We start from the raw sequence: 6662 nt of genomic DNA on the forward strand, positions 1-6662 counted from the left end.
TTTTGCAAAATGCTTCATTATGTTTTGAAGGGAAGGGTGTAGAAATACATCCTCATTCAGCTTGCTTTTACAGTTTAGATCATTTCAGAATTGTCTGTTTGGTATTTCAGTGTTTTTCCCCCGTAATTTAATAGGCCACTGATCCATTGGAAAGAATGCAAGTTATCCAGAAGTAAATAGAACTTTCCTAAGTGACCTGCACAATGGCACAATGTGTAATTGCTGTCCTTTCTCTAAGTGTGCACCCCTGTAATCCCCAGACTGGTCCTTTCAGGGAATGGTGCACTAGACTGCTTTGCTTTTCTAGATAGATTTTAATTATTTTTATTTTTAATTCCTAGAGAGTGCCTTTAAGAAGAAAAACTGTCTAAATGTTAAGTAAAGTTATTCTTGGTGATGTTTTTTTTATAACCTGCACTGGAATTATTTTAATGATACAATAAAATAAAAAAGAGGGAATTTACACTTTTCTGGATAACTTAATCCTAAAAAAAGAAAAAAAAAACCAAATAGGTTTAATTGTATTATTAAAAAACAAACAAACCCTATCCATGCACCTGATCATCTTTTATTAAATATTTCTGAAGGCTGTTAGATTACAAACCACCCTGTATTGCAAATGAGCTGTATTATCTGGAGAGCAAAAAATCATGATCTGTTTAGAGGTGACCTCAGTGTGGATGTCTCTATCATACCAAACTGAGAGGAAAGAACGAGAGATGCTGCTCTGAGTTAAAATACAAGCAAATGAATTAGTGTTCAGTAGGAGTATTTATAGTGAGTTTCCAATAGACAGAACTTGTGATAAAGGAAAAGAAAGGAGTTATAAAATTCTGTAATTGTATAAACTGGGGTGTGAAAATGCTTGCTTAACACTATTTGCATAATTTGAATTTATTCAGGCATGATGAATCTTAAAATAATTCTTCCACCTCTCTTTTTGGAATTTCATTTCTGTTAAGCAAAGCTTACAAGTTGGACTTGAGGTAATTGTTTTCCTCTTTCCTGAATCTGTAATTTTTTAGTACTGCGGTAACCTGAAGTTAGACAACTTTCAATCTTACTTCACAACTGTGGTGACAGACAGGATGCATCTATGTATCTCCTTGACGAAGGGTAGCTTTGAGTGATGAATACAAGTCATAATTGTGTAAAGGAGAGGCACTTTTAACCCTCCAAATGCACCAGAATTATCCCCATTAGGAGCAGGCAAAAGAAGGGATGAACTTCAGCTGTTTTCACATTAAGAAAAAATGGGAAAGGAAGGGGCAGGTATGGAGAGTAAAGAACAGGAAGATCTATATTTTATATAGAAAGTATAAAAATAAATGAGGAGCTAAAATTCATGTCTGAGAAACAAAGGGGAAAGTCAGTCAGAAAGCTGATTAAATACAAGTAGAACACTCTGAACTAAGCAATTAGTCTACTTAAGTCCGATCCTCCCCTAAAAAATAGGTCTTTTTATATTTCATTGGCATTAAAAGTCGTTGAGTGCACTATCACATGTAATCTCTTTTTTTCTGTGCAGGGTTAACATTTTCATCTGTGCATGTTCTCTTAAAATAAATACTATCAGGAATGTCATGCCATTATTTTAAAGCAAAAATGATAAGAGTTTTAGCTGGATATGATGGCTGTCTGCTGCTAAGTCTGTTATCCAGAAATTTTGCTTGCTTTTACTTTTTAACCACCCAGAATTTATGCACATCGTCTGCATCCACAGTCTATATGCAATAGAGACCAGTTATTAGAAGAGGTCAGAATTACTAAGTGTCATTTTACCGAAATAAATATTTGTGGGAAAGTTACTGTTTAAATATCTTGTCAACTGTGTCCTGATAATCTCTAGTATGCTTTTACTATAATTCCCTAAAAATAAATATTAGAAACACTTTGTGGTTTCACACCATTAAAAAAAAAAAAAAAAAAAAAGTTGGTAAGGCAAAACCATAAAACATAAATTTTGCTTACAGAAGAAATGTGTATTCTCCTCAGAATGCTGGTGGTTGAGCATTTTCTGGAGATCTGAGGCTGGATCAAAATGGGTAACAGAGGTTCCCTAAATTTGCCACTGCAGGAGTCATTGGAGCTACGGCTGGGCCAGGCTGCTCCAAGAAACCCACATGTGCCACCCTGTGCCTTCTCGACTTGGCTGATATGGTGCATTTTGAGAGCAGAACTCGCTCGGTGTCAGGCCTGAGGCCGGAGCTGGGCTCCATGTCCATGCTGCTCTTCCAGCCCGGGCAGGCTGGCCGTGCCAGGCACAGGGTGTGCAGCTCCACGGCTGCCTCACAAGCCAGGATACCTGGGGCATAGAACAGAGCCTTTGTCACCATCTTTGCCGCAGCTGGTCACTGAAATGCTGCACTTGTGAGGTTATGGAAGAGGGAAATGCATCTTTGAAAGAACCTCTGACTGAAACCCTCCACTCCATTTTGCGGGATAGTGCATTGGAGAGCAGCCACTTTGGATGGGATAGAAACAAATATCTAAGGGTTTTCTTTTTACATTGCAGTTTTTTCTATCACCTCATGATCAATATTTAGTGGAATAAAATATCAATGAATATATTATTTTTCCTGAAGAATATTTTGCAAATTTAGACACACATGGTATTGACTTTTCAAATCAGTCGAAGCTGTCTAGCTGCTTTAAAAGTACATCAGGAAAGCAGTGATAGCATAAGCAAAATCAATAATAAGTGAGAGGGACAACTATGACTTTCTTGAAGTAACTATGTAATCCCTTTTTTCTTACGGTAACATATTTTCCACAAAGAAGACTCTTCAAGGTTGAATCCTGTACAGTCTCCTCCCCCTCTCCATCCTCTCCCCCCCTAGTGCAGGGCAAATCAAATGCTTGACAACGTTTTTTGTTAGGAAAGCACATGAAAAAAAATTTTGAATATACCAATAACAGAAAAAGTCTATATATTTTTATTGCAAGAAGGAGATTTCATTGGCTGAGTGAAATGGCGAGATGTGACGCAAAAGGACACTTGGACGGTGGAAATGCTGATGTATGCCAAAGCAGGCGCACCAAGAAATGCTGTTGCTATGAGAGAAACAGAGGGAGAGGGAGGGAGGGAGGGAGAGACCGTGAGAGAGCAACTTGTGGAGGCCTTAGTTTTCCTTTTTGGCTTATAGCAGAAAGACTACAATGTCTTCCGTTTCTAGCAGGAAGGGTTTAGGACCTTCCAGTGGGTATTTTCATGAGGTTGAGCATTTAGAGGAGAGGAGGGAGACGAGAGAGATGCAGGTCACCTTAGAGCACAAAAGCAATTGGAAAGTAGGAGGCTGTATGCACTGAACCAATGATCTGTGCTATGATAGATATACAAATTAGTACGGCAGATGAAGCAGCTTAGCTCATTATCCACCTGATGGTACTGAGACTTACAATTCAGAATGACAGAATTAAAATGCAGACACACACAGACACACACAGACATATATTTATAATGACCCCACCTTTTCAGCTTATGAATCATCCAGCTGGGATACCGACGTCTCTTGTGTAACATTCTTAAAGAGCTGCAATAAATTCACTTTGTGAGTCCATTAGCCAGAAAGGGGGAAAATAATTTGCAGGAATTTTTTTTGTCTCTCTTCTTCGGCAAGGGGGAAAAAAGTTTGTGCTATGAACTTAGCCTAGCAGCTTCTGGAACGCGAGCCAAAAGGGGCAGGAAGTTGTTTTACAATAGCGTTACAGTGATCTGCCACAAATGGAAAAAGCCAAATGTTGGACTCGGCAAAGAGAAAAAACATCCTTCTCCCCCTCGCTTCCCTCCTCTTGCCCCTTTAGAGAGAAAGAGGGAAAGGAGCACTGAGCTAGAAGTTCTTCTTTAATTACTTCTTGTAAGTAATGGAAAGATTATCTTACTTGCATATTCCATGGCAAGCAGAAGGGAAAGTATCAAAGGGACGTTTAAAAAAATGCACTTGGTAACTAGCAACGGGACTTTTGGCACAATTCCTTGAGTTTGCTTGAGGTTATGGAGGGGGGATGGGAAGAAGAAAAGCAAGTCGACGCAGCACGTTTTCTTTAAAGAAGGGGAGGGTGTATGGAGGCGAAACTATATAATTTTTTCTTTTTTTTTAAGGAGGTGTATGTTGATCTTCCAAAGCTGAATCCTCAGGCATTTGTGGCCCGTCCTTGCAGCCTGGTATGTTTTTTGTGAGTGTGTGCGAGCGCTCTCAATCAAACAGCAATCATGGCAGCTGTTTTTCTTCCAGCACAGCAGTTGAGCTGTCTCGCCCAAATGCTTATCAGCTTTTGACTCGGTGCCAAGAGAGTTATAAGGGCCAAGCAGCCTGAGCTTGGATTGTGCAGCTGGTTTGGAAGTAAGGGCATGAGAAAACAAAATCACAAAGTTTTTCTGTCACATACAGTATTTACTTTTTCAAATAGCCATTTTCAGCTCGGTAGGTTGGGGTTGGTTTTGTGTGTGTGTGCTGTAGTTCGTGGTCCTTGAGGACTGCTGTGTTACGCAGAGCGGTGTAGGTGTGTGAATGCAGAAAGGAGCCTCTTCTCTCCGTTTTAATCCCGGGAGATATTTCCGTAGAAACCACCCCCCACACACACCCCCACCTCCCCCAATTAAAAGCTTCATTAGCCGCACTGCCCTGTCAAGCATATTGCCATAGCGTGGGTGCATTTACATTCCAGCGCAGCGCCTTTCCTCCCATCGCTGCCTCTCTGCCGGGTCCCCTCCCGGCGGCGCCGTCCCCATCGCAGCCCCCGGCCCGCGGGAGTACCCGGCGGGGGTCGCAGCGGGGCCGGGCTCAGTGCGTGTCCGTGTTCCCGTGGCTGCGGGGGATGGAAAGGAGCCTGTCCGCGCAGGGCCGTGCCGCTTTCATCATCAGCTCCAGCCCGCTGCGTTTCGCTGGCTCACGTCGTCGTCCTCCTCCTCCTCCTCCTCCTTCTCCTCCTCCTCCTCCTCCACCAGACTGCTCCAGTCGCTCACAAGGAGGAGGCTGGACTCTAGAAAGGCGGCTGCTGCTCGCATTCCTGCTGCAAGGGCCTCCCCTTCAGACGGCCTTTGCCAGAGCAGAACTTTTAAAAATGCTGCAAATAGGATCTTCTTTTTCCTCTGCTTGCCTGAGCCCTCCTCTCCCACCGTTCCCGAGCGGGGTTGGTTCTCGCCTCTCCTGTGCTGTACATCCCAATGCAGAGGGCAAAGCGCCGAGGGCTCGCCCCTCCGTTCATCCCTTTCCCTCACTCCCTTTTCCCTCCGTTAAGGAAATGGATTGTTTTTCCTGAGCAATGACTCGGGCTTTGCAGGTTTGTGTGCTCTGAGGATGAGGGCTTTTGCTGGCGATTTTCCTCCCCGGAGTCCCAGTCCACAGTGCTGCTCAGGGAACGAGCCTCTCGCTTTCTCTGCCTTTCTCTTTCTCTTTCATAGAAATATATTTTTAATGGCTGTAGATATCTGCGCCATGTGAAATAGGGCGTGTGATATCCCTGCAAACCCCTTGTAATTGGACCATGGCTGAAAAGGAAATATGAGGGGGTGGGGGGGTGTCTGGGGGGGCAGGGGGTGCACAGGCTGTTTCGTCCTTGCAGACCTCCTCCCCCTCCTTCCCCCCCCCCCCCCCGCCTTTTCTCTGCTGAGGAGGGAAAAGGGGATGTGCAGTAAAATGCCGTCTCTGGGACAGGTGCCAGCTCCCAGACAAAAGAAGTAAAATAGGCGGTAAGGGGGGGGGGGGGGGGGGGGGGGGAATTAATAGGCAACAAAAATAGGAATCGAAAATCTCCGAGAGGCAGGGCGGGCGAAAGGGCTGGTGCCCGACCGGCCTTTTTGCTGAGTATTTTCTGTGCGATGGGTGGGAAGGAGAAAGTTGCGGCACACTTTTTATTCCCGTCTCCTCTGCAGACGTTTGGGAGTGTGAAGGGAGGATGCCTTTCTTTTTTTCGCCCCCCCCCACGCTTCTTTTCCCTCCTTTCTACTGAATTATTCATATTGTCAGTCGTGAAGCCAGGACTATTAGCATGCATCAGACATGCTGTTTGTCTGTTTGCTAACATTCTTCATTCAAGACTTGTTAACTACCAGACAAGCTTAACACGCTTCTCTTTTTTCCCCTCCCCTCCTCTTTCCCTCCGTCTCTACCCCCCTCGCTCCCTCCCCTCGCTTCTCCCTTCCCTTCTGCCTGCTCTGCTCCCTTCCCTTCGCCGCCGTCCCTGCCACCCCTCGCAGCCGCCCATTGTTGCCGGCGGGGCCGGTGCGGGGCGCGGGGCGAGGCCGCCTCCCGGGCCTGCCCGGCCGCGCAGATGCGCCGCCTCGCCCGGAGCCTCCCGCCCGCCTTCCCGGGGACTGCGGAGCTGCGAGGGGAACACCCAGCGCCGCATCCATCGGCGGCTCCCGGGCCGCCGTCCCGCCCTGCCAGGGTAAGCTGCTCCCGCCGGAGCGCAGGGGATGCCAAGTGGGAAAATCAAGTTTCGGGAACTACGTGGGGATCGGCACATTGGCTCGCGTCTGCCTGATAATTTATGATTAACCAGGAGTGCGTTATCAACCCGGCGATGTCCAGGCTCATTCGGGAGGATCGCTTTGCTGCCTATTAAGGATGTGATAGACTAATATTTGCTATTGTTGCTGTTTTTTAGGTTCTCTTCTCCTCTCTATCGAGTCTGCCCCTCCCTTCGCTAGCCTGTTTAAA

At 45.6% G+C, this 6662-nt stretch overlaps 1 long non-coding RNA gene across 1 annotated transcript; it reads right to left on the bottom strand.

Annotated features, from left to right (window-relative positions):
* Window positions 1–1961: 1961 nt before the first annotated feature.
* Window positions 1962–3813, bottom strand: LOC309572568. The gene is made up of 2 exons (XR_014226379.1): window positions 3471–3813; window positions 1962–2305 (listed from the first exon to the last, which is right to left on the bottom strand). It is a non-coding gene; the product is annotated as an uncharacterized lncRNA (long non-coding RNA).
* Window positions 3814–6662: the final 2849 nt, after the last annotated feature.

This window comes from Coloeus monedula (genome assembly GCF_965178545.1).
Source record: "Coloeus monedula genome assembly, chromosome: 4".
In the NCBI taxonomy this organism is placed as follows: Eukaryota; Metazoa; Chordata; class Aves; order Passeriformes; family Corvidae; genus Coloeus; species Coloeus monedula.